The 27727-nt window shown below is 38.3% G+C and overlaps 1 long non-coding RNA gene across 1 annotated transcript; it reads right to left on the bottom strand.

The window, feature by feature from the left end:
* Positions 1 to 152: 152 nt before the first annotated feature.
* On the bottom strand, positions 153 to 27411 carry LOC112654803 (uncharacterized). The gene is made up of 3 exons (XR_003133375.3): positions 27163 to 27411; positions 24026 to 24221; positions 153 to 368 (listed from the first exon to the last, which is right to left on the bottom strand). It is a non-coding gene; the product is annotated as an uncharacterized LOC112654803 (long non-coding RNA).
* Between the last annotated feature and the right edge of the window lie 316 nt (positions 27412 to 27727).

Here is a 27727-nt window from a genome sequence, read left to right as displayed (position 1 = left end):
GATTTTGCTATTGTGCATGTGCATGTTGATCATGATAATGATATCAATACTACTACTACTAATTAAAATGATAACTGCTAGAACATTCGTTAAGCTGTATATAGCCAATGTGTTATATGTGCATTGTTTGATTTAATTCTCACAACACCCTATGAGATAGAAATTATCATCATATTTTATTGATAAAGAAACTGAAGCTCATATTAGCCCAATATCACTTGGGCAAGTGGAAAGGCTGGAATGATACAATTCCTGTGAGTTCTTGAGGGCCAGGATAGCCTTAACATCTCAGGGGCAGGAGAGGACAGAATTCCTACATATTACCATGGATATCTCTTCTTGAGCCACGAAGGATGGATTTTTCAGATCTGTAAATGAATAAAAAGGATTTTAAACCCCCAAAGATGCAGAGGACAGGCAACACCGTCTGAGAATGTAAGCAATTCTTCAAGACAGAAAGCAAATGACAGGGACCAATTTATTAGCACGGAGAAAACAGAAACCTTCCCACTCTCAAGGGAGAATGTCAAAGAAGAGACCCATTGTCACCAATTCCCAGAAAGGCTCAGGAATTGGAGACACTAGCTACCTCTAATAGTAGAGCTTAAAGATGGGCTGAAAAATATGAGGAGTGGTTATAGAGGATCATTTAGATCCCCCAGATTTACCCTCTCACTCTACCTATCTTTTTCCTACCCAGTCAGGAAACTTTTAGCCACAGAAGCTCAGTTTTCAGTGATGCAGACACAGTGGAATTGGCAGAGGAAGGAGTTGGGAGCAGAGATCCAGTTAATATGTATTTGATGGTGAGAATAGCAACACCTTCCAAAGCTCTGCTTACAGAATCCTGGTTGCAAGGATCGTACCCTCCAGAAAAGATAATGAAGGAGTCCTCTTTGTGGAAACAGAATCTCCCCCAAATAAAAAAACTATAGATACTGACATTACGGGATCACCCAACACCACTCCCAGTAACCTCCTAGTGAAATCCACTAACCATCAAACTGGCCTATGAATATCTAGCTTTTTAGTGCTTCACTTTTAAATATGAATAGATAGGCAATAATTGGATTTTGAGGGAATTCTCTAGCTATAGAAAAGAGATCAAAACAGAGAAGCAGACTAAAGGGGGATTTAAAGGAAATAAAGACAATACAGGAAGTGAAAAAACAAAAACTGTAAGTGATTTCCTCAAATAAATGAAAGTGAGATGCTGTTCAAAAATACAAAAACAAGGGCAGCCCCGGTGGCGCGCAGCGGTTTAGCGCCGCCTGCACCCCAGGGCGTGATCTGGAGACCCTGGATTGAGTCCCACATCAGGCTCTCTGCATGGAGCCTGCTTCTCCCTCTGCCTGTGTCTCTGCCTCTCTCTCTGCATCTCTATGAATAAATAAATAATAAAAAAAAAACCTAAAAAAAAAAAACAAAAACAAAAACAAGAAAGAGCTCTTAGACATTAAAAATAAATTAGCACAACATTTAAAAAAGATCAATAGATGGAAGATAAGAAAATCTCCCAAGAAGAAAAGCAAACACAAATGAAAATTAGAGATAAAATTCAGCAAATTTCCCAAGAATCAAAACAAAATACAAACTAATAGACTCAACTTTTTGTTAATAGAAGTTCTAAAATGAGAGAATAGAAATGTAAAGAAAGAAATTATAAAAGAAAATAATGATGAACATGTCCAGGAATTGAAGGACATGTGCACACTTACTGGATGTCCATCGCAGAGAATGGGATAAAGTATACACGAAGGCACATTATTATAGAGTTTCACAACCCTGGAGACTAAGAGAATCAGGAATGAGATGCCCAAGGAGTCTCCCAAAGGAGACTTCTGCTGGGGTGGGGTGGGAGGGGCTGGTAATCTTTTTTCGACCTGGGTAGTGGCTACATGGGTGTGTTTACTTTGTAAAGATTTGTTGATTACAATTTATATACTTTTATTTGCATACATAAATCTTTACAGTGAGAAGCTCTACTTCAAAAAATAAAGAACACAAAAGCATATTTACAGTATCCCAATTTTACTGAAAAATTATGTGCATTTAAATTTTTTTAAATAATGTGAAGATAATAGAGCAAAATGTTAATAAGTTTACCTCTTGGATGTAGGCTTATTAAATGGATTTTGTTCTTTGTGAATTTATATACTTTTCTTAATTCTCTAAATGCATAAATATTAATTTATTAATCAGAAAAAATTGAAACAAAAATAATAACATTGAGATACTATTTTGCCCTTGCTTATAATATTGTTGAAGATTAAAAAAGACAAGAACATGAGGAATGGTCACCTCATACACTGTTGGTAAAAATTATAAACTGAAACATATATGATTATTAAAATGTGTCCACCACTACCCAATCAATTCACTCCTAAAAATTTATCCCAAGACAACAGATGGACAAGTATGTAAAGATCTTTATACAAGTTTGTTAATTTTTAGCTGTTTATAAGAGTTTAAATGGAAACTATTGAAATGTCCATTAAGAGGATATTGGTTCAATACATTATGATATATACTCAATGGAATGCTACATAATAATTGAAAATGAACACTTAGGTCTTTATTATACTTTTGGATTATAGAACAACATGTATAGTTTGATCACATTTTAATGATTATAATGAATATGCATATATATTGAGATAGAGCAATAGTGTTTATATCTGGATGGTGAAATTATATGATTTTTACCTTCTCTTCATTCTTTTCAGTATTTTGACTTCTCTTTTATAACTGTATTAGCCTCTCTAGGCGCTAAAACAAAGTGCCATAGACTAGGTGACTTAAACAGCAGACATTTATTTCTTACAGTTCTGGAGGCTGAGAAGTCCAAGATCAAGGTAATAGGTAAAAAAAGAATAATAGTTGGTTCATGGTGAGAGCCCTCTCTCTTTCTGGATTGCAAATAGCCACTTCTCACTGTGTCCTCACAGGGAGAAGATAAAGGATGGGAGAGAGCAAGACCTAAAGAGGAAGTTCTGGTCCTCTTCCTCTTATGAAGATAATAATCCCATCATTGAGGTCCCATCCACATGACCTCACCTAGACCCAACTACCTGCCAAAGGTCCTATCACCAAATACCATCACACCGTGGGTTAGGGCTTTAACATATGATACCTGTGGGACAGAAACACTTAGTCCATAACAAGTAGCAGACATAACTTTTATAATGAAAATGAATGACAAAGCATTTAGTGTGCCAGAGAATAGCCATGTTTTATTCTAATTTTCTTTTATACTTGAATTCCTATCAGTACTTGTTGTGATTTTTAAGGTAGATTTGTCCTTTACTAGTTATGCAGGGGAAAAGAACTGTCTTGACAAAAGCCTTGTATTCCTTGCCTATTTTTACTGGTACATTGGCCTTGGAGTGGAGACACCATAGGTTTAAGTCACAGCTTGGCCGCTCATCAACTGTGTACAATTTTGAGCTCAATTCCTTCAGTGGATAAAATTTGGATTATTCATGCTAAATTCATCTCCCACTCTCCCAATCTAGAACAGTCAGGCCAGAGAGAAGCTCAACATATATTTGTTGAACAGATGAATGACTGACTAAGTGCAATTGTTTTGTAAGCTTGAAAGTGCAAAAAACTTAGCTGTTGATTATGTACTCATTAAAAATGATAACTCAGATCTATATTTATTAACATGGAACCAGTTTGGGTTATAGAATAGTTTGGGTATTATATGATGACTAACATGTTCTTTTTAGTTTGTAGAAATTATACAGTATTCAAAATTATACTTGAAATACTGGGGGCAAAGTCCAGGAGTTTATGAGATGTTTGTTAGTAAAACTATGATCTTATAAATATTAACATTTTATACATATTTAAAATCAAGTTTTCTGCTGGATTTTGTTACTATATAAATGGAAGAACAATATTTTCTTCCAAACATGACTCATCCACAGAAATAGTGGTGTGGTGGGGTATAAAGTAATTTTATGGATAACAGTAAATCTTTGCAGAATAAGATCCCAATCTTTTTATGAAAACATGGGACACACTTCTAGATGCTGATTAGCTCTATGCAGAAACTACAGAGAATGGTAAGTATTCTAGTCATCTATTCTAATTAAAATTTAAATTGAAATCTGGGTTCTAATGAAGAGAAGCTTAGTGCTGGTCCTGTGGGAACTTTTCAGAGGGTAAGAGAGAAAATGCACAAAGGCAAAAAGAGATTTCATACAGACATTCTCTTTCCATGTGTTTTATTTGAACATAAAATTTATATTTTATATAGGAACACATCTTGCCTTGATGGAAGCCAAACACTGTCCTTTTGACATGGACATTCTTAAAATTGTGTCACATCCCAATAGCACAGACCCAACTATGTCATTGTGGACACATTGGCATTATCAGTCTGACACCATGTCCCAGGGAAATTAGGTGACAGCTTGGCTCTACCTGAGAATTGGATTCATTACTACCAATTTTGGGCATGTGATCTGGCTCAGACAGGGCTCAATGTCAAAGGTTGCTGCTGTGTTGGAGGGAAAAAAAAAGCTGCATAAAGGATAAATAAAGGGATAATAAAGAAAGAATAAAACTTAAAACTGTATAAAAATCTTTTTGGGCAACTTTAAAAATGAACTTTGGAGGTCAAATTATTTTACAAGGTCCCTTTCAGAGATATTTGTTAAACACCATACATAAGCACACACCCAGAGAATGCATTCAAGGGATAGCTTTTTCAAAACATTGAAAAGAAACACAATGTATGGAATAAAGACTTTTCAAAGGAAAAGCATCAAAATGATGATTCCTTACTAAATGAGTTATTGTCATCAACACAACAAATATAAGAAATGAGAAAATGGAAAGCCCCTCACAGTATTTTAGAAAATTTATAGTCACACCATTTGTAAAAGACATGATTTCAACGAGGTCTGTGACTCAAATTCAACGATAGTTTTAAACCTTGAGCTGCATTTGTTGCTAACACATGCCACAAAGTGTGTCATCCCTCTGTCTTAGAGTATATTTCCTGCTCTGTTTCTCCCCATTTATTTTCTTGGGTTAATTGGGGAAGTGAAATCACTTCTCTATTCAGGATTCCTTCTCAGGCAAGAACAAAGGCCTTTCACCCACTGGAAAATATCTGAAAGCAACCATGGTTCTAGAAAGGTAATAAACACTGCAGTGGGGCATCTTTGTCTGGCTGTGAGCGCGCTGCAGATGAATGGGTGTTAGCAGCTGTCCATCGGACACCCCGAGTGGCAGGTTGCATGCCGGAGAGAGAGCTCACAGTTAATCTATCGTGGACTGCATGCAGCATCTCGTCCTGAGCCTTCCTTGGTTACTATGCAGAGGAGAGGCTGGGAGAAGAACATCTCCCCAGCTACACGTACAGGAGGAGCATACTGGAAAACACAGCCTCCCCCCCAACACACACACACACACACACACACACACACACAAAACAAAAACAAAAACAAAAACAAAAACAAAAACAAAAAACAAGGGGAGATCTGACATGGGCTACCTTCAGACTTTGATTAAAATGTACCAAAATTGTAATTTTTTTCTTCCCTCTTTAACTGTAAGACATAGTCAGTGTTGCTTAATGTCAATGCTGTTAATGAAGTTGTCAGGCTTGTCACTTTCATTGAATACCAACTTTACTAAGAAACTGGTACTACAATTACCTCCAGCTCTATACGATTAAATTCATCAAAGCATGCTCAGGCTTTAGACTACATGGATTTTTAAAAAATTTCCCAATGCCTTTGGAGTCGGAAACAACTCAACGTGCCCCACAAAAGACTGACACTTAAAATAATCATCAGCCAAAAAATTGTATTTAGGACTTTCTCCTCCAAAGTGGGCCAACTGGGGACTGAATTCCATTCTCCAAGAACCCCCCCCCCAAAAAAACCCCAGCCTCATTCACAGGTTTTATGATGCTTTAGAGACACTTCAGGGCTCTGCATCCCTAATATCTATCTGCCTTTCTCATCCCTGCCATAGGTGAAGCAAAATTCCACCTTTCTCCTTTGTTCATTCATTCTTTCATTCAAGAGATGCTATTCCTGTAACATAAAGAAATTAATAAAAGTTTAAGAAAAATCTATTATATGTATACTGTATGGTACATTTTATTATACTATATAATATTATATTTATTAATATTTTTAGATAAGAAATATTTCTGTACTAATATTGGACTTAGCATTGTAAGTGATAAAAAATAAGAGTAGATCTTTGAGACCCGGAAATTTTAGTAGGATGGCAAGACATGCATAAGTAGCTAGCATCGAAGGTATAAAGGAGTAAGCACTACAAGGAAGATAAAGCATTATGGGCTGGAATTCAGGTGGGAAGATACGAGAAGGTTTGAGGCTCAGGCTGCATCTGAACTAGGCTTTCAAGAGCAGATAATATTTGACTCTCAGGGGTACTTTCTGAGCTCTCCGCCTCAAACCCTCTGATCTTCACATGGCTGGCTCCTTCTTGATATTCAGTTTGAGATCAAATGTCATCCACTCAGAAATAGCTTTCCTTGAACACCCAACGCAGTGACACCCCCGCGCACACTCACTCTCTGCCACATCACTCTGTTTTCTTATCTTCATAGCACTTCCCACTCTCTGAAATTCTTGGGTTGACTTGTCTACTGTTTTCATTTCTTAGAATAAAAGCTCCATGAGTGTAGAGACCTTGTTCCACTTGATGAAAGCCACCTTCCCAGGGCTAGGACACTGACCGGCCTACAGCAAATGTTCAAATAATGTAAATGAATGAACTGAGGGAAGTAGAGGAGGGAAAGAAGATTTCAGGTATAGGGACAAACCCACAAAATGGTGAAGAGGCTCGAGCACACAGATGTGTACAGGAAACAGTAAAACATGTGGCCAGTCATGGCAGAAGATGCATTCCGGCAGGTGGATTGAGGCAGGAGCCCCGGGTGCCCGATGCTGCTTTAAGAACCTTGGACTGGTTTCTATTGTTGGCAGGCAGCCATGGCTTTTGAATAGGAAAATCACTCAAAAGCAGCATCAGTAAGGCATGGCCTTCCAGCAGAATGCAAAGTAAAGGAGCAGAGGCTGACGTCTGAAAGAATAGAGAACTATTTCACAGTTTAAGTGGGAAGAAATTAGATTCATTCCTTTAGGAAAAGACCATAGAATGAGAATTAATCCTCCACACCTGTGAGTTAGTGTCTCCAATCCTTCTCTCAGGAATGTTCAAGTACTCAGTAACCACAAGCTATGTGATAGGGAGAAGGAGAAAGAGAGAAAGAAAGGATGATCCTGAGACCCCTGTGACCAAGGAGGCCAGAGCTGGTTGGAGAGGGCTTACTTGGGTTGAGAAACACCCAAGCCCTGGGGTCTGCAGAGAGGGTGTGATCTGGAAAACACCTCACACTGTTTTTACATGTGGCCCTGTCTTCAAGTGGAGGAAACTCAGCGTGGGTTCCAATATACTTTTCCATGTCTTACTCAATTTTTAGGACAAAGAAAATATCCCTCCATAGCATATTAGCCACTGTGTGTACCATCTTGCCATGTACTCTAGAATCTGAGTCTCACATTCTGAGGGCTCTTTAAGAAGATCTGAACATGTAGCAGATGGTGGGACCTGAAGCCAGGTCAATAGGGTCCAAATTCGGGCTCCACTCAGGTGGTCTGCCCTTGGATAACTTATCTAAATGCCCTATGCTTCAGTTTCCTCATTTGTAAAATTGTGAGGATAATAGTAGTGCTGATATGTAGAACTTTCATGGAAATGAATGAACTGTTACATGTAAAGTACTCAGAGGAGTACCCAGCACAAAGAAGTACTCAGGAAAGATTAGCTGTTACTATTAACGTTATGCTTATGATTGCTGCTTCTCATTGCATTCATAGCATTGGGCACAGTACTCAGTGCATGTTTACCACTGCTCATTAATATTAATGAAAAAATATGGCTTTTGTTTATGTTCTCAGGTTATAAAGAAATATCCTAGCAAGCCATACATTTGTCAGTCTCCATAATGTCAGGAGGTCATTTTTTTTTTATATTTTTTCTAACCTATTTGTAGTTTTCATTTTTTAATTTTTTGAATTTTTTTAAATTTAAATTCAATTTGCTAACATATAGTATAATACCCAGTGCTCATCACATCACGTGTCCCCCTTAATGCCTGTCACCCAGAAGGTCATTTTAGATAGAAAACATCTTCAAAAATTTCCCTGCAAGGTTACCAGGTCACTTTCTTTCTTTCCTTTGAGTGACCAGTTCACTAGCCCCCGTGCACATCATCATTATCTTCACCACTGTGCTAGTTGTGGTGTGTTGAACATTCCTTGGGTACCAGACCGTTTCTGTTTGATGCAAATATTTAATAAGCATGTAATGTACACTAGACTCTGTTCTAGGGCCTGGGAACAGTGAACAAAACTGATACTTTCCCCTCAAGGAGTTAGTACTTTATAAATGTGGCTTCATTTAATCTTCCCCAAAGTGAGGATGCATTCATTACCTCTTCCCTTTTATCAGTGAGAGGTTGGAGGCTCAGCATAGCTATTATTTTTTTAGAAAATCATACAACTATTAGGTGGCCAATATAGGATATGACTCCAGGACTCACTTCAAAGTGTGTTCTTTCTAATACACTACACCACTTCCTCAACATCTTGAATGTACAAAGTAATAAATATTCTCTTCTAAATGCCCATAGCTTAATGTTGAACGAAAGCACCTTTATTTTGAAGTTCTGTTCAATTGACATTTCTGAGAAAAATGGAATATAAAACTGGGCTAAAGGGTTGATCCAGATAGAATTCCAATAAAACATTTCTAGGTATCTTTTAACAAATATTTTTGTCAATATACAAGCATGTAGGTATTACTGAATATGAAAGCGGGGTCACTTTTTTCGTTGTGACAAGAAGCCAATACCAAGACGCTGAAGCAAAGAGAAAGGGACCTTACTAGTTCTCCTAACTCAACCACGGGAGGAGTTGGTGGATTCAGGTGTGTCTGGATGCAGATGCTCAAAGAATATCATCAGGGCTTGTCCTGTCCTCTTTATTTCTCTGTTTTACTTTCTTCACTTTGGCCTCATTTTCAGGCAGGGAACTCTTTTTGTGGTTGACTTGTCCTATCAGTTTATAATACCATAGGAATGAAAGCCCCTTTTCTTATAAGGAAGTCCTGAGAAAGACTCTATTTGAACCATCTTGGGTCATGTGTCCACCAGGTCTAAGGAAAATAGAGGAATCTAGATGTAAATCATATGCATACCTGAACCTTACAGGTTAAGCTAGGTTTTTAAAGAATGCTGGAGATCTGAAAGGGACGCTGGAATAGCATGGATCCAGTATGGTTAGGAAAGTTCAAAGTTATATCACATGAAAAGCAAGCAAAGCGTGACAGAGTCCAGTAAGTTCACCAAAAGAAAGACACAGTTCATCACTGGAATAAAAGATTAATGTGGTCACTGGGGTAATTTCACTATTTTGTCACAAGGTTTAAATTGTTCATCTGAAACTTAAAACTGGAAAATTTATGTGGGATTAACATTTCACTGGAGTGATAAATAAATACTGGAAATAACCCTTCAAATATAAACATATGCTCCATCTGGGTTAGGCCATAAAACAGTTAGCTGTACTAAGAATATTTTTCTTTGCAAGTTGCCGGAAACTTGCACCCTTGCAAATTTTCAATCTTCCCCAAAGCAAATCCTCTTCTTGAATAAATTTATGACAGAATTGAAGAAAGCCTTTAGGTGATAAATTTTATCCACCCTCTAGACTCCATGCATTTTTCTCTTTCTTTGCTATTTTTCCATAAACCCCTCTTTGTGCTTTCCCCCCTCTCTCCCATTCTTTTCTCCTGCCTATGCCAATGCATTTGTCAATAGCCCCAGACCTGCTTAATTGTGCATAAACCCCTGCCATCGTGCAGGTAGATTGCACAAACAGAGCTAAATAGCTGCCACAGAATGATTTCCAACGAAAGGCCATATGAATGTATGATTTTGCTAAAGAACTCATACTTGTCCTGATACAAAGTTTGTTCACATGTGGAGGAGAGAAGAATGAAAAAGGACTGACAATTTCTGACTACTTCTTATACACTGAACACTGTGTCAAGTAGATTTCAGAATGTTAAGTAAGTCTATATGCCTTTAATGGAGTCACCCTTTTCCCAGCTTTCCATGAGCCAGCTATAATCACATTTTGCCAACAAGCAAACTGGTCTAGAAAGGGCTAAAAATGTGGCCCAAGTCACGCAGACAGTAAAAGCCAAAACTTGACCCGAGTCTGTCTGATTCTGGAAACTTTCTTTGTGTTTTCCAAGTCCAGTTACTGACTGTGATTTTTGTCCTAATACCATGTTCTCTCCATTCTTTCTCCTATATGGTTCTACAATTTCCACTTAAATTTCATCCACAGTAGGCTACTTTAGGTTACCATCAGCTTCCCCATGGATGACAGCAATAGCCTCTTAAATAATTTTTTTTGAGACTTTATTTAGTTATTCATGAGAGACACAGAGAGAGAGGCAGAGGGAGAAGCAGGCTCCATGCAGGGAGCCTGATGCAGGACTCGATCCCGGGATCACGCTCTGAGTGAAAGGCAGATGCTCAAATGCTGAGCCACTCAGGCATCCTCTTCTTAACTAATATTAACTGACCTCTCTTACTCTCTTCCATTCTATTCTCCACTTTTTCTCTTGAACATTGCTCATGCCATCCACTTTCTTTAAAGCCCATTCAAGTCTTGTAGCATGTTTAGGGGTAAGCTTAAAGTCTTTGATATGATCTGACCCTCACCTACATCCTTAGCTCCATCTTTCATTCTCATTTTATATTCTAGTCATATTGAATTTTTCTAGATCCACAATTATAACATGCTTATTTTGTCCACCAGTCCTTGTGTTTGCTGTTTCCTCCAGCATCTGCCATTTTCTCATTACTTTGCTGACTCCTATTATCCCTTGGGAAATATTTCAAACGTCACTGTCTCTGGAACGCTTTTCCTGACTTCCTAGATTATGTTAGATTCTGCTTAGCACCATGCTTTTCCTTAGCATCGCTCATATCTCTGGATGGAGCATGATCACATTACAGACTGCGTCCCAGGAAGGGCAGGTATCATGGGAGTCTTGCTCACCTGTGACTCCCTAATATTTAGTGCAGTATCTAACACTGCAGGAGACACTTACTTTTTATATTTGTCAAATGATCAGTGAATTCAAGTTATGCCCCCTGTCTGTGAGTCGCAGTGAGTCTGTGTGTGTGTGTGTGTGTGTGCACATGTACGTATGCAAACAATTGTACATAAGTTACATTACAAATGATATACACTATGATACAGTCACAAAAAATTAAGTGAATAATGAATAGCTAGCTACCATGATTAAATAGTTTATTAAATTACTAATTTATGGGATGCCTGGGTGGTTCAGCGGTTGAGTGTCTGCCTTTGGCTCAGGGCATGATCCCAGGGTCCCAAGGTCGAGTCTCATATTGGGCTTCCTGCACGGAGCCTGCTTCTCCCTCTGCCTATGTTTCTGCCTCTCTCTGTGTGTCTCTTATGAATAAATAAATGAAATCTTTTAAAAAATAAAATAAAATTACTAATTTACTCTTCTGGTAAAATGTATTCATTTAGATTATATAACATCTGTAATGCTGAAGACATGAAGAAATCATTTCTTCAGGATCCAACAGTCTACTTAGGAATGTAGGACACACACACAAAATAGTTAAGCAAAATGGGAAACATCATAATTGCTTAGAAGGCCAGAGTGTCCTGAGGATGATCAGTGTTGGCTGGCATGTTGGAGAGTCTTCATGAAAGAGATGGGCCTAGATATATAGTTAGGATTGGAGAACCAGAAGGGAGTGGGGAAGGTATTCTGGGTAAGGAAAGAGCATGATCAACAACAGAATCAGAGATGGGAGAGGAATTAGCTGGTTTGTATGGAGAAGTTGGAGAAAGGTTTTAGACAGATTGGAGGTGGATTTTATAGAGTCATGAAACCAGAATAAAAGGTTTGTGCCTTATGCTATAGAAGGTAGTTAGGAATTTTCTTGATATGGATGTGACATAAAAATAATGTTTAAGAAAGATGGAATCTTTCCTGAGTCTTTCAGAATGGACTAGGTGTTTCTTGTTTTATCTTGTTCTACTGATCCTAATGATCATTTCATAATTCTTGGGTTAATATGATTACTTCCACTAGACTGCACCTTCTTTGAGGAAGGATGTGATTTTGTTTCACATTCTAAGTGTCTATCACATTGCCTGGCACATAGTCAGCATACAATAGATACTTGGGTGACTGATGGAATGAATTAGTCAATCATTTAAGCATCAAAAGGTAAGATGACTTGAAATTAGGAGAGAAGAGATACAGGAGAGATCAGTTGGTTAATGACAATAAATGAGGCATGACAGGCGGATGCTCAGAGTCACTGTAGGCACCACTGTTGGAGGTGTTCAGAATTGAGTGTACTATACTTGGTAACACATGGATTGCAGAGGCTAGATGAGGAAAAGAAGTAAAAAAAGCAGATGTAAAGTGCTGAGAAACTGCAATGGGTATAGGTGAGAAATTGAAAGGAAGAAAAAAATGATGAGCTTCCTTTGAGACATGTCAACTTTATGGTAGCCCAAAGTGGAGCTCCACCAAAGCAGCCAGAGAAAAAGGACAAGATCTTGACTGAGACGTCAGGGTGAGAGTTAATCATTCAAATAAGAGCTTTTGAACAAAATGAGAAATAGTTTTTTTAAAAATGATTCCTGTTTGGGTCCTTATCAAAATTTTATAGCAGAATAATCAAAACAATGTTACATAATCATTATGTTATAGAAGAGAATATATAAAAACATCTTCATGAGGTAATGTTACAAAGAATCGACTGAGGGGCACCTGAATGGCTCAGTTGGTTAAGCATCTGTTTTTGGCTCAGGTCATGACCCCAGAGTCCCAGGATCCAGCCCCACATGGGGCTCCCTGCTTCTCCCTTTGCCCTTCATCTCACTCATGCTCTCTTGTGCTCTCTCTCTCAAATAAAAAAGTAAAATCTTAAGAAAAAAAAGAATCTATTGAAAAATCATATCCCCAGTACTGGATTTTTCATCTATGGCCATTGGGATTATAAGAGATTTTGGCTTTGTTTTGCTCATTCGAATTTTAAAAGTGCTCTAAAAAATTATGAATATCTCATAAGTAGCTATAATGAATCCTGATACTATCATAAAAGTGCATGCTCTGTGTTTTTCAAAGTTGTCTTATCCATTAGGACAAGATGCCAATTTTGCCATATATATATATATATATATATATATATATATATATATCCTTATATATGTGTACACATATATATATCTCCATCTATTTGTAAAATGTGAAGATGATGAATATGCTAAACTATCTATCCTTTATGGCCATCAAGTTTCTCTACTTTACAATATTATTTTCAATTACGTCCTCAAGTGGCACTTTTATTTCATAATTTAAAATAGCACACCAGATGATATATATACCTGAGAATAGCTTTACTACATCATAGTCAATGGAAATAAATCCTGCCCCTTTTCACTCTAGTGTACTTATTTTGCAAATCTCCGTTAACTACATGGAGGCATTATGCATACGAGAAGTGGCATTTGTTTTTTTATTACCACTTGGTTGGAACTCACTCAGCCTTTCCCTGCACACTGGTTTCAGCATACAATATATAAAATGGAATCTTTCCAAATCACATCCTTTCTCTGCTTAAGTGTGGGTTCGCCTGTTGCTCACCCTGCAATTTCTCCTTGGTTTCCATATACCCTCCCGCTGGCGCCCCCAGTAGAGCAGTTCTGGAGAACAGTATCCTCCCATCAGTTTAGCGAACAGCTGATTTCTGCGGCAGACCTTTTGGTTGTGAGCAACTGTGTGAACTCCAGTGACTCACACACTCATAATTATGTGCACACGGGGGCTCTCCATCCTGAGTTTGTTTTCTCACCTCCTGTAGTGTTTAAGTCATAAAGAAAGGACTTTTCCCCTCTTTCTAAACCCAAAACAACCTGCTTGGGGCAGCCTTCATGAGTCCTTTCGCAGGTTTCTGTTTTCCCTGTCCCTGCTGATTTCTCTGGCTTTCAACCAAGGTTTAACCATAAGACTCCCATCAGAGTCCTTAAAGAAGAAAGGTTTCCAGCATGAGTACACTGTATTAATAAATGAAACTCAACCTTTTAAAAATTACACTGTCAGAAAAACCCATTAGGCTGTAAAAGAGTTGAGGTAAACATTAGATTTTAATATCTACTGCTGCTTAGATTTTTCTGAACTGAAAAATCCCCGGTGAGCACTTAAAACTTCATTACTCCACTGAAAGGTTGTGAAAGGCTATTTAAAGGTTTTCAATTTTGTTGAAGTCTAGAGGTTATTACAGCTGGAAAGAATACAAACCCTAATATTACAAGGAATGAAAGGAATGAAATTTATGTTCTCATCTTCCCTGCAGTTTAATCCAGGTCTATTAGATTCATTGGTAAAAATTAGGGCAGGTTGAAAACTTTTCTGCAGGTTTGATGAAAAATAATATTTGGCAACTATGAAAAGTATTGCTGTCTGCATCACACTCAAGAAAATGCTTTATCTCCCAGTGCTCTGGTCAGAAGTTATTTCAAGATCAGCCTCTGTTGATCCTCTGAAACAGTTTCAAAACTCAAAAACTTAGAGCAAAGTTGTGAATCCTACCCAAAAGTCAATGTCTGCAATTAGACCTTCAACTCAAACTCACAAATACAAAAACTTGGTGCTTATGTTCTTTTTCCATGACTTTTTTTTCAAGTATCCTATTTTTTTTTTTTTTTGTAATGGAAGAAATGTGTGTCTTAATTTCCTTTTATTTTGCTGAACTTGGTATTTATATTATTTAACCAAGTGGTATTAGATGCTTTGTATATCCCTCATTTTTATTTCAAAGACCCTCTTGGTTCTCCCCAGTCTCTGAACTGTGGAATGGCTTTAAGCTGAATATAACTTTATTATCCATATGTCCTTCCATATATTCATCCACCTGCCCATTTATCTATCCAACAAACATGGCTAGTACTATGCCAGAGAGCCATGAAAAGATTGTCAAGTCCTGTAAGGTGGACAAGGCAACAAATTGTAACATAGAATAGCATGAGTGCTGAACTGGAAGTGTCCAAGGACCACTGAGCTCTCAGAGGAAGAGCCTCAACTTACCGCCTAACAGGAAGGTGCATTTGAGGAGGAGATATTGGAGGGTGGTTTCAAAGGATGAGTCACTGAGGGAATGGGACAAAAAGAACATTATAAAGGGAATTTTTTACTTAGAAAGGCACAGTGGTATGTAAGAGCACAGCACCTAATTCAGATTCAAAATGGTTTGGTATGGAGGCTAGTGTAAGACGAGTCTGGAAAAGTGGTCTGGGGTGAATGGTGAAAGACTATTGTCGAGAAGTATATTTGATTAGAGAATTTTATAATTTTTTCCTAATTGCAAACATAATAAAACAGACTTACTTAAAAATTGAAAGTTTTAAAAAGCATAAAGGTAAAAAAATTTTTTAAGTTATAGTAATCCCAACCATGCAATGGAAATCCTTGCTAATATTCTGGTGTATTTCTTTCCATTCTTTCTTCTCTGCTTTAAAAATGTTGGGGGGGTATAGCTAAATCAAATTATCCACAAAATTCTATGAATTGTGTTTTTTTGCAAATAAAATGATAATATATAATTCTGTTATCTCTCCTTCATAATCATAATTTCAATGGTTGCATAACATACCACAATGAGTAAAACCATTCCTTAGTTGATTTTTAAAAAACTTAAACCATTTTAAGCAATGCTGTGATGACTATTTTCTTTATAAATATTTTTTGGGTAATTTTTGGATTATTTTCTTCAGTCTTATTTATCAGATAATGTATATGAGGTATTTAGCATAGTTGGCTCATATATTAGCAATTATTGTTATCAGAAATGAAATAGTTGGGTAAAAAAATAAGAATACTTTCAAGGTTCCTGGTACATATTACTTATTTTTCCAAAATTATTTTAATGATTTTTTTATAAGAGATAACGTGAAAGTCCCTCCCTCTTTCATTGTATTTTCACCCACAGTAAATATTATCACAAAGACAGCTTTGCTAATTGATAGTGAAACATAGCGTGCTCTTTTTTAAATACCTACAAATGGTTTATTCATTTATTTTTAAAATTCAAAAAAAAAAATAAAAAAAAAATTAAAAAATTAAAATTCAATTAATGAACATATAATGTATTATTACTTTCAGAGGTAGAGGTCAGTGATTCATCAGTCTTATATAACACCCAGTGCTCATTACATCATGTGCCCTCCTAATGCCCATCACCCAGTTGCCTCAGCCTCCCACTCTGCTCCCCTCCAGCGACCATTTTTTAGGATTAAGAGTCTCATGATTTGTCTCCCTCTCTGATTTGTCTTGTATTATATTTCCGTCCCTTCCCCTATGATCCTGTTTTGTTTCTTGAATTCCATATGTGAGTGAGATCATATGATAATTGTCTTTCTTTGATTGACTTATTTTGCTTAGCATAATACCGTCTGGTTCTATCCATGTCCTTGCGAATGGCAAGATTTCATTTTATTGATGGCTGAGTAGTAGTCCGTGTGCGTGTGTGTATGTGTGTGTGTGTGTGTGTATATATATATATATATATATATATATATATATATATATATCATGTCTTCTTTATCCATTCATCATCTGTCGATGGACATCTGGGCTCTTTCCATGGTTCAGCTATTGTGGACACTCCTGCTATAAACATTGGGGTGCAGGTGCTCCTTCAGATCACTACACTTGTATCCTTGAGGTAAACACCTAATAGTGCAATTGCTGGGTCTTAGGGTAGCTCTATTTTCAACTTTTTGAGGAACCTCCACACTATTTTCCAGGGTGGCTGCACCAGCTTGCATTCCCACCAACAGTGTAAGAGGGTTCCCCTCTCTGCTGATCCTCACTGACATTTGTTGTTTCCTGGAAACATAGCATGCTCTTATTTCAATTTATACTTCTTTGAGTATCAGTGATGCCAAATATTAATTTATTGTCAACTGACCTTTTGCATTTCCTCTTCTGTCTTCATGTTTCTTGACCTTTGCTTTGTAAAGGATTTGGAAAGCCCTCCTAGAGAACTGGGACTTTATCCAATTGGCAATAGGGAGTCATTGAAGCTTTTAAAAGTTTTTGCAGTTGTCCCAAAATGGCCATTCCAATAATATCATTCATTGTTTTTTATTATTAGCTCCAGAATAACACTCTTCACATATGATTTTAGGAGGCATGATAATAATATTAACATGATAAATAATAATAGTAGCTTCTATTTATTGCATGCCTACTAAGAACCAGCATTTTCTGGGCATTTCTAATATTATTTTAGTTAATCCTCACAACAAAATAAGGTAAGTAGTATAATATATGCACCATAGCTTGAAGTTCAGGAGAGCTAATTTTCATTTTTCCTCCTTCCTCATTCTATCCATTCAAGAGATAATACAAGGAACACCAGTATCCTGTAATAAGATTCCCAGATAACTCTAAGGACATATCTGGGATTAAATATTAAGCATACTTAAATGCTTAATCCTAACATACCTAAACATAAACAATTTTTACTGTTTATATATAACTGCCCAATTGATTTCAAAAGCTAAACTATTATTACTGAACTTGTTTCATAAAGAAAGATGATTCATAAAGAATAGATAACCTTTCTGGGAAATCTTAGTAAAGTCAATTAAGCTGTTCAGGTTTGAGGAGTCTCTACAATTTCCTCAAGAAATTTCTCCTCAGTTTTAAGAAAGATTTTGTGGTACATATCCAATTTTGAGAAGCAGCAGACCTTATCTAAATCAAGCAATACAAAAAAAAAAAAGAAAAGAAAGAAAGAAAAAGAAAGAGAGGGGGAAAGGTGGACTCACAATATTGGCTTTGATTTATGGTTCATTCTTTAACATCTGTTATTTTTTTCATTCAAAAATGTATATTGGTTCCTCTTGCGGTACAAATTAGGAATATTCTTGACACTTGTCCTCATAGAGGAGGAGATAAGCACTGATAACCCCACAATTTCCTTTAGTATTTTAAGTTGTAATAAGTGATTTCAAGGAAAACTATAGAAGTAGTAAAGACAGCTCTGAGGGAGTGAGCCTGGCTGAAAGTAGGGAGAAGCTAATCCAGGGAAAGAGCTCCTGAAGCAGACAAGAATGTGGAAATTTGGACAAACCAAAAAGGTCAGTGTGGTTGGAACCCAGGTTATGTGGGGGAATGAAAAGGAGAGAGGGAAAGAAGATAGGTCAGGAAGGACCCTGTGAAATGGTGATAGTTCTGAATTTTATCCTAGGTACAGTGAGATAGTCATGATCTTCCTTCTTTCCTTCTCCTTTTTAGTAGAGAATAGAAAAGGATGGCTCCACTACCAGGTATATGTGTAGGTGAAAGCAGTGATATTTGGCAGGAAATGGGAAAGGAATCTATTATAAAGTGATTTTGTAGTACTGTAGTAAACTTTCCAGAAATAATAGAGACCCATGGCTTAAGAAAGGAGTGTGTGTGTATGTGTGTGTGTGTGTGTGTGTGTGTGTGTGTTTGCTGCTGTTGAGGAATGAAATTCAACCTGGCAGATGTTGACATTTCTGGGAACTATGAGTTACAGAATATACAATGGGCAGGGATTTTTAAATTGAGATTGTTAGGAAAAGAAGCTTTCTGTGGTAGGTTTCCATGTAGCAGGCAGCAGGGTCTGGACTTGGTTCTGCTGGCCATGTGGAGACACTGGGGAATGTGAGCAGCAAAGTGACATGATCTAATGTGATCTCACAAGGTAACTGGAGGCACTGAGAGAATTCAATCCAGAGGGCCGAGACCACAGTCAGGGGGTGACTTTAGGTGTCCAGGCAAAAAAGCGATGAGATCATGGAGGGGCTATTTATGTGTTGCAGAGCTAATATATATTCTTCTCACATGTGGTCACGAATAGGAAAATGTTACCATTTACATATGTTCAGGACATATGACCTACAAAGAACCTAAATAAGTACTCTTTTTTCCAAGAAGCTGGAGGGCATATGGATTACTCTTATTGGTCCATTTCTATTCTCTTCATTAGTTATGTCAGCCAATATAAATCAAACACAAATTACCTACACCAGTGGATACTGAATTCATGGTTGCTTTTCTGAAATAAGGAGCAGGAGACATCATGATGCTATTAGTTCATCTGCACAACCAAACCCACAGTTCTTATCAGCAACAGCATCTAGATGACTGCCTAGTATTCTTTAGTTTTTGACAGGGCAGATGTCAAGTGTGGGTGGTCAACCATAAGCCTTGAGGGCTAAAAGGGGAGGTATCTTTTGCAAATGAGCAACATGTCTGCAAGCCTGTTGTGTGGAACACCACGCTCAATGATTCTCTCATTCCTTTGCTCTAAGCATCGTATTTCCTCTATGGTCCTTTTAGAATGGGAATATATTTAGTGGGGAAATCACTGGGTTGAATCTCTAGCACACAACGCAAGTGAGTGAATAAGACTGATTTTATTTCCTGCTTTGGAGACCGTGATTATTGTGATCACATTGGTTTGGGTTAAGGGAAAGGGAAAATTGGTACAGAGAGAAAAGGGGACATTGAAAAAAATAATTGATATAGAGAAAGATAGTAGTAGGAATTTTGGGAAAAAAATAAAAAGGAAAAGTTGTCAGCTGATTCCAAATTATGACTAGGTCTGGCCCTGGTACCTAAATAAACCACAGTGTTGTATATATTAGAATGCATATCATCTCAGATTTAGAAAGGAATTAAATATCATTTTGTCCAACCCTCATCTATTACATGAAAGTTCCTTATAATACTCCTAACAAGTGACTATGCTGAATATTGTCCTTGAGTATTTCAAATGACATGCACCCCTTGACTTTTGCAGGCAACCTGAAGTTCACCCTGAGGCCAAGATTGAAATTTAATTAAGTTGTCCCTCATGGGAATGGAGCCTGATCTGTGTTCTCGAAACTTTGTTTTGATTTCCAGGCCCACACTTTCTATATTTATTCATATTTGTATTTTTTCTCTTCTCTCTCCCTCCCTCTTTCCCTTTCTCCATCCTTCTGACATAAAAGGGCCAAAATGAGTCTAGTCTTCTTTTAGTGAAGTTCAAGTACTGAAGACCTATCATCATGACACCCCTCACCCTGCTCCAAGCTGTCACAAGAGTTAAACTCTTTGTTTTGTTTTGTGTTTGCAATCACAAATTACTTTTAATTTCATATTATAAATGCAATCTACCTGTTATGCCCACATTTCACGCTTGTCTAGAAGCATTCAGTGGGGAGGTGCTCATTTTAATCCAAATGGGATATAATCTATCTTCTTGCAAGTTTCTTTTGCCTCCAAGTATTTGATTTTGCTCCACAGGTGATGGAAACTCTTTTGTTTTGACAGCTTCCTACAGAAAATAACCACACCTCTGTTGCTAGCTATTGGAATCTCAATTATAAACTGTTCTTTTAATAATGCTATGTTTTTGCTGTATTTTGCTGTATGCTGGGTTCTCAGGGATGTTACTATAATAAAATAGGAACTGTGCTGTGATTGTATAGATTTTCTATCATCAGAATGATAACTTTTAAGGCACCAATCAAATTAATGGTGGTGTGAGTAGGATATTCCCTGCTGTGTTGCTCATCACATAAAATGCCTTCCTCCCAGACTTTCTTGCCCTAAAAAGGTATACACACTCAAATTTTCTCCCTAGATGCCAACGCAAACCAAATACTTGAGGTGCCTTCTGTAGTGCCAAATGCTTCTGAGCCTGGGTCAACTTGATCTAGCCATGGGTAGACATCCTACTAATAGCAAATGTGTTCTTACTTTGACATTAAATGCCAATCATACACCGAACCAGTCATATGCCAGTGCCAAACATATAAAATCAACTTCCAATTCTCTCAATTTTCTGGCTACTGCTCTTTTCACTTGACTTTCATTATATATACACTGTTCTTTTTCTAAAGATATTTATTAATTTATTCATGAGAGATACACAGAGAGAGGCAGAACACAGGCAGAGGGAGAAGAGACTCCCTGTGGGGGGCCTGATGCAGAACTTGATCTCAGGACCTTGGAATCAATCACTGAGCCACTCAGGTGCCCCTATATAAACTGTTCTTAAGTTTTATGATGAATTGTGCACATTCTCACAGCTCATTTTTCTCCCTCTTTAACACCATAAGGTCTTCCTTCCACAGGTAGCTAATTTATTAAATAACATCTCGTTCCTCCTTCAAAACTCACTTCCTCCTATAACTTTTCTAAAGTGAACTTGAGCCTATCTAGAAACTGGGGAATTAAGGATTGCCGCCAGAGCTGAAGAGAGGAAAAAGAGAAAAATATATATACTGGTAATCCAAACATTTTATAAGTATGTAATGACTTTATATGCACTATCTCATTTTCCTTTGCTAGGATTATCTAGGGAGGCATGTAATTCAGTCATGGCTAGTCAGCAAGGGACTTTCTGAGAGATCTTGCACTTGCATAGACTGTGCAAAGTTTGGAGCTGTAAGAGGGCTCTTTTTCTCCCTTTCTTTCCTTTCTTTCATACTTGTGGTGTTGTAGTATAAGGATACAGAGCTTGGAGCTACCATGGCCACCCCTTAACCATAATGGAAGCTATTGCTAACAATCCACTGTTGATGGCAAGAGAGAAAGAATCCTACTTCCTGATGATGTCACAAAGATGCTGTATCTGCTAGCTCTTGCAGAGTAATAAATCACTCCAAAACTTAGTTGCTTAAAACAATAACCATTTATTTAGCTCAGGATTCTACAGGTGGCAGTTTGGGCTGGGCTCAGCTGGTTGAGTCTTCTGGATCCAGGAGGTCTGACTGATGCATTTGCGGCCAGCGGCCAGATCAGTGGAGAGCTGACTGATGTGCAGACATGAAGGAGTGTGCACAACTGGGATAGCCCATTTTTATTCCACATGGTCTCTCATCCTCTGAGAAGTTAGTCTAAGCTTATTCACATGGCGGTTACTTAGAATTCAAGGTTAAAAGAGGAAGTGTGTGAAGTCTTTTGAAGCCTAGCCTCAAAACTGGTCCAACATTGCTTCTGCTGCATTCGATTAGCCCAAGAAAAAGGCAACACACTCCAGACCAGGAGGTAGAAATAGGCTCACCCTTGTGATGGGATTGCTACAAAGAACTGCAGCCATTTTTTCCACCTGCCATGAATGCCAAAACAACCTCGGAACTCCCGCCTTTGAATTTCTTGCTGTGTGGCCATCGGATATCTTTCTGGTTTAAACTACTATGAAACAGTTTTTCTATTACTTTCTGCCAATACATTCTAATTGATCCAACCTGCCCTCTAGCATTTCAGCAGCTGACCCTGAAGCTGAGGAAGTAAATGACATTCTAGACAAAATGACAAATTAAACTCTTCCATTCAGAACAAAAACACCCTGTGTGCTACTTGGAGTGCTGGTATACTGAGGAAATTACCCTCTTTTCAGTCAACACCCCAGAAAAATATGCATTTCTTGAGCTTTTGGGTGATTTCTACTTTTATTTATATTTGTTTATTAAATAATGTATTTATATATTCATGAGAGACACAAAGAGAGAGGCAAAGACACAGGAAAAAGGAGGAGGTAGACGCTCAACCACTAAGCCACCAGGTGTCCCAGATTTCTACTTTTAATTGTCTTCTGCTGAAGCATCTGTTAAAGATCAGCTGAGACAATCACCAGCATTCCTGGGTTGCCTACTAAATCTTCTATCTATAGATTTTCTAAGCCTCAATTTCTTCTGCCTTGCTTTCCAGGCAGCGGTTTGCATATTGGTCTCTCCCATCAAACAGTAGGACACAGGGTGCCCAAAACTGTTTTGTATCCATTCCTCCTCTATCACTCCCTCTTCCTGGCACACCTTCCCCATCTCCAGCACTTATCACCCTGCCCAGCATGTAGTGAATACTCAGTGTTTTGCTGAATGGAATAAGATAAATGCTGATAATGACATATGACAGACTCCACCAACCAGCGTCATTTGTCTTAACAAATATCTACTCTTAAAATTCAAGCCTTACAAGGAAAGGTAAAGGGGCCCTGAGTAACATATAGCTCATTATGAGTTTGTATTAACCATGTTTCTAGATTCTGCAAACTTTATGCTTTAACATCTGTCCTACAGGCCTGTATTGGACATGCTTTATTCTGGACAATCTGATCATATGTCTGAGTCATCTCGCTTTGACCTCCTGCCTCCCTGTTCAACCCCCACTTGCTCCTCTAGAGAAGTCCTCTACCAGGGAGCATCCTTTTTAAATACAAACCAATCATTCAGAGTCCATACCCACAATCACCTTTGTTATTGGGTGCTCAGATACTGAGCTGTTATCCACTGGCCCTAGTCACCCAGGAGTAAGGACCAGATAAGGAGGAACAGCCCCTATGCTCCAGAGCCCACTGAAATTATTTGAATTAGCCAATCATAAATCTGTTTGGCCTGCCTTGTCTTTTTCTTCCTTAATAAAAGCTCTTGCCCACAGTTCCCACCTCTCTGCCTCAAGCCCTGCTCCACTGGTTTCCATGCAGCCTTTAATGCTGTGATGTGTACCCCTTCTCTTGGAATCTGTGAGTACAATAAAATATCGTGTCAATGACAGGCATGTCCTGGCTGTTGGCCTTACAAAACCTAAATAATACTTAGCTATTAAAACAGAGTTGATGATTACATATCTGACCAATGTCTAGCCAGAGTCTAGCGTAAAGAAGTAAAGATTTTCTTTTTCCTTAAGAGGACTGGGAACGGAGAATAGCTTAAGGAAAATAGAATTTATAGCCTGTTAGAAGAAGAAGGAAAGCCAGTATTTGTCAGCAAAACGAGGAGCTGGATAAGAAGCTCTAGGCACTTGGAGTGAGAGAGTAGAAGGAAACACAAGAAGGAACCTAAAGGAAGAAGGGAAAATATAAAGCAATTCTGACCATTTTGCCATTGTGTCTTCAAAGATTTGTTGAATATGTGGATTGGAGTTGGCAGGAACCTGTTTTCTTCCTTTCTCCTTCCTGACTTTCAGAAACTCCTGCAGGTAGTTCTCACATGCAGCCAAGGTTGAGAATCACTGTACCAGAGACTTTTTCTTCAAAGTGAGGTCTTTGGGCCAGAAGCACTGGGCACCACCTAGGAGATATGTATAGGCTTGAAAGAACCAATTGTACATGTCTTTTTCCAACTCCACATTCGGTGACATCATGTTGGTAGGTTGAAATAGGTGAGGGTGAGGGTATACACACCATGGGAATTGGCAAATGCCCTTCTGACCTCTGGTTCCAGAGCCAGTTGTTAAATATTTACCAACATGCCATATCTCAGTGGCTGCTCAGAAATGCAGCATCTCCAGCTCCACCCCAAAGTTGATGAATCAAAATGAACATTTGAAGAAGACCTCCAGGTAAACCATATGCATATTAATATTAGAGAAGCATTGATAAAGTCCAAGCTCTTGACATGGCATTTAAGGACTTTCAAAATGCAACTTCATATCTTCCCGCTACCCTTTCCCTGTCACATTGAGTCCCCTCACTAAAAGCCCTCAGAGAATCCTGATCCTTAAATCCCTTAAAATCCTTTAAAACTCCCATGTTTTTTTCTTTATCCCAGAAAACCCATTTCTTTCTTGCTTTGCTTTCATTGCTAGAATTGGATACCATTTCTTCTGACTGTGTGGACAAAAATAATACTTGTTTTTTTTGTTTGTTTGTTTTTTGCCCCCCTTAACTTATCACACAGAGCTCTCTTAGAGTAATGCTTTTATTTCCTGGTCATATTCCACTCACAAATTAATCTCCTCAACTTGCAAGATACCCTAAAGTCCATCCCATGAAGTCATCTCTGAATCCCTGCAAACCAACACATAGTAGGTGCTCAGCAAATTCTTATTAATCTGGAAATAGCTTCATTTTGGAGATTTAATTCAAAAGTTCTGAAAACGTAGTCAGTTCTTCTAACATATGCATCTAGGACAAATGTGAAAAACCTCGAAACAGGCATAAATGACAAAAGTGGGGAGGGCTCGTCTGCTACGATCTGTGCCTAAGTACTTAGGAATCATGAAAATTAAAGGCTATTGCTGCTTGTTTTGTTGAATAATACATCTGCAAACTGGAAAACTGCATGTCTATTTTATTTACCAGCACGAATGCCCATTTGCTCACACACATAGCTGTTTGCAAGCAAATTTTGTTCCCATGCAAAACAAATGTAAATTTGGCATTAAACAAGTGCCAATTATTTCCTGAATGTGGAAGGGAAAGGAAGGGTGATTTAACAGATAGAGGCTCTGGACTAGGAAGCAGGGAAGGCGGCCTAGCTCAGCTGCACGGGACTTTTTCATCACAAGGAGTGAATGTTTAATCTGCTTAATTGGGTGGGCATTCACTGCCGATGAGCAGGGACCCAGTGTTCCATGTCATTTTCTTTCTCTATGAGATGGCTGCTATGACCTTCAGCAGACTCCTCTGCTTGCTGCTGGGAAATAGGAAGCTAATTTGGGCTTGTTCTCATGTTTCTTTCATACGGTGGAGAGAATTCGTTTGATAAGCCCTACGTCAGTTTTTATTGTGAGGCCTGATTACTGTGATTAATTTTAATCCTACTCGTTACCATTTATGAAGGACCCCACTCGGTGCTAGGCACTGAACAGCACAGCTTCAAGCTGCCTGTCTCAATGGAAGTTTTAACCCTTGCCACTACTCTCTAAGTGAGGCTGTGTTGGCCCAATTTTGTGGATTGGGAAGCTGAGGCTCACCTTCGCATCGTGTGTTGGTGAGTGGCAGGGGCAGAACTGCACACCAGGTCTTTTTTTGGTCTAATTAACACCCCTCCTCCCCTCACTGTATGGTGCCACAGGGCCTCCCTCATCTTAACAAAAACTACCTAATTAATCCTTTTCACAGCTGGACCATATCAATAACTGCTGTTCTGGAAAAGAACGTTATTCCTTTCTATGCGTGTCTTAGAGGAAAGAAGCAAAGTCTACTTTCCTGATACCTTCACCTGCTGTTAGCTTTACCCCTCTTCTCTCCTCACCCACCCCTGTCTCTGGGAGTTTGAGGTCTCCTGGGCTTCCTCTCTACCTGGCAATGCAAACCTGCAGCCCTGTGTGCTCTGAGCAGGTTTGTCTTCTCCTGGAGACTTCAGCTTATGCCACATGGTTATACAAAGGCTCCTCCCTTTCTCCCTGTCCCTGTCGCACACTTACACTTAATCCCTCCCTGTTCCTAGTCCTCAGAGTCCAAGCAACGATAGCAGATGTGATGGACTATTTCCTGCTCAGGGCCTAATGAGTTTCAAATGACTTACTTTTAGTTCTAGAAATAGTTAGACATTCAACAACAATGTAATGAGTGCTATTGGGTGTCAGGTACTGTTATAGGCTCTGGATATGCAGTGGTCAACAGCACCGTTGGAGCTTGCCTGAGTGCCTACAGTATACCTCGCTCTGTGCTGGGATCTGAAGGTATGCATATATCCAATGCTGAGCATTTGCCCTTGGGAGTTCATAGTCAACTGGAAGCTCACAGTTTAACCTCCACAAGTAGTAAATTATAATAGTGTTTCTTGAGCATCTGCTATGTATAAGACACAGAAGTAAAGTGACTTGTCTATAGCTACATGGCTTGTGAATGGTAAAGATAAGATCAAAAATAGGCAATCTGAATTCAGTGTTAAAGCTTCTCATTCCATCAAGAATCTCTCAAAAAATTATCTTAATGAAGAAAGCCCTCTTGTAAATTTATTTTTAATGATTTTTATCAATTAATTAATTTATTTGAGAGAGAACGAGAGAGAACTCAAGTGTCAGGGGAGGGGGAGGGGGAGGATGCAGGGCTCAATCCCAGGACCCTGGGAACATGATTAAGCCCAAGGCAGTTGTTGAACAAACTGAGCCACCCAAGCGCCCCTGAAGAAAACTTTTATGATTAAAGATGTCCACTGTAGATGTATTTGTGAAAGCAGGAATTTGGGGATTACCAACACATGTAACCATAAGAGAATGTTAAGTGTTAGTACATTAAAACCTTGAGGGATCTTGAAAATCATTTAGAAGCCCAATACTCACTACTTCATTCTTCTCATGCTAGCGTCTGCAGGTACCTGGCAATATCTCCTAAAGGGAGGGTAGCACTGGCTGCCCAGATTTTTACATTGTTCTTTCTGTAGTCTCAACTATTTTCCCATTCTTATTTTTTTCAGAGGTAAACTTTCTATGGGTATATAAACTATACCTAATCTGAGATGTTCAATCCATTAAGCTGAACATAACTGGTGGCACTGTAGATCCTGGAATCACAAAGAACCAGCTAAGGTTCTAGAACAAGATGGTTTCCAGGTCCTCTCCTCCCTTTAATTGCATGAGTTTCTGTGGTAACAGAAAGGCAAAGAGCAGGAAAGAAACTATAGAAGGCTCTAGCATTGGGGCTTACACGAGTTCTGATGAAAGTTTCTTTGAGGCCGACGAATTGGATTTTGTCTTATTAATCAATGGCCTAAAATTATTATAATCAGTGTCTTTTATATTATCCTACTGATAATGTAGAAAAAGAACAAAAAAGGGAAGAAAAATGAGATTTGTGCCAATAATACCATACAATGGAATATGATGGGTCTCTCAACAATTTTACTAT

Source organism: Canis lupus, chromosome 15 (assembly GCF_003254725.2).
Source record: "Canis lupus dingo isolate Sandy chromosome 15, ASM325472v2, whole genome shotgun sequence".
Lineage (NCBI taxonomy): Eukaryota > Metazoa > Chordata > Mammalia > Carnivora > Canidae > Canis > Canis lupus.
Note: the sequence above shows the minus strand (reverse complement) of the source record. Positions and strands in the feature narration are given on the sequence as shown.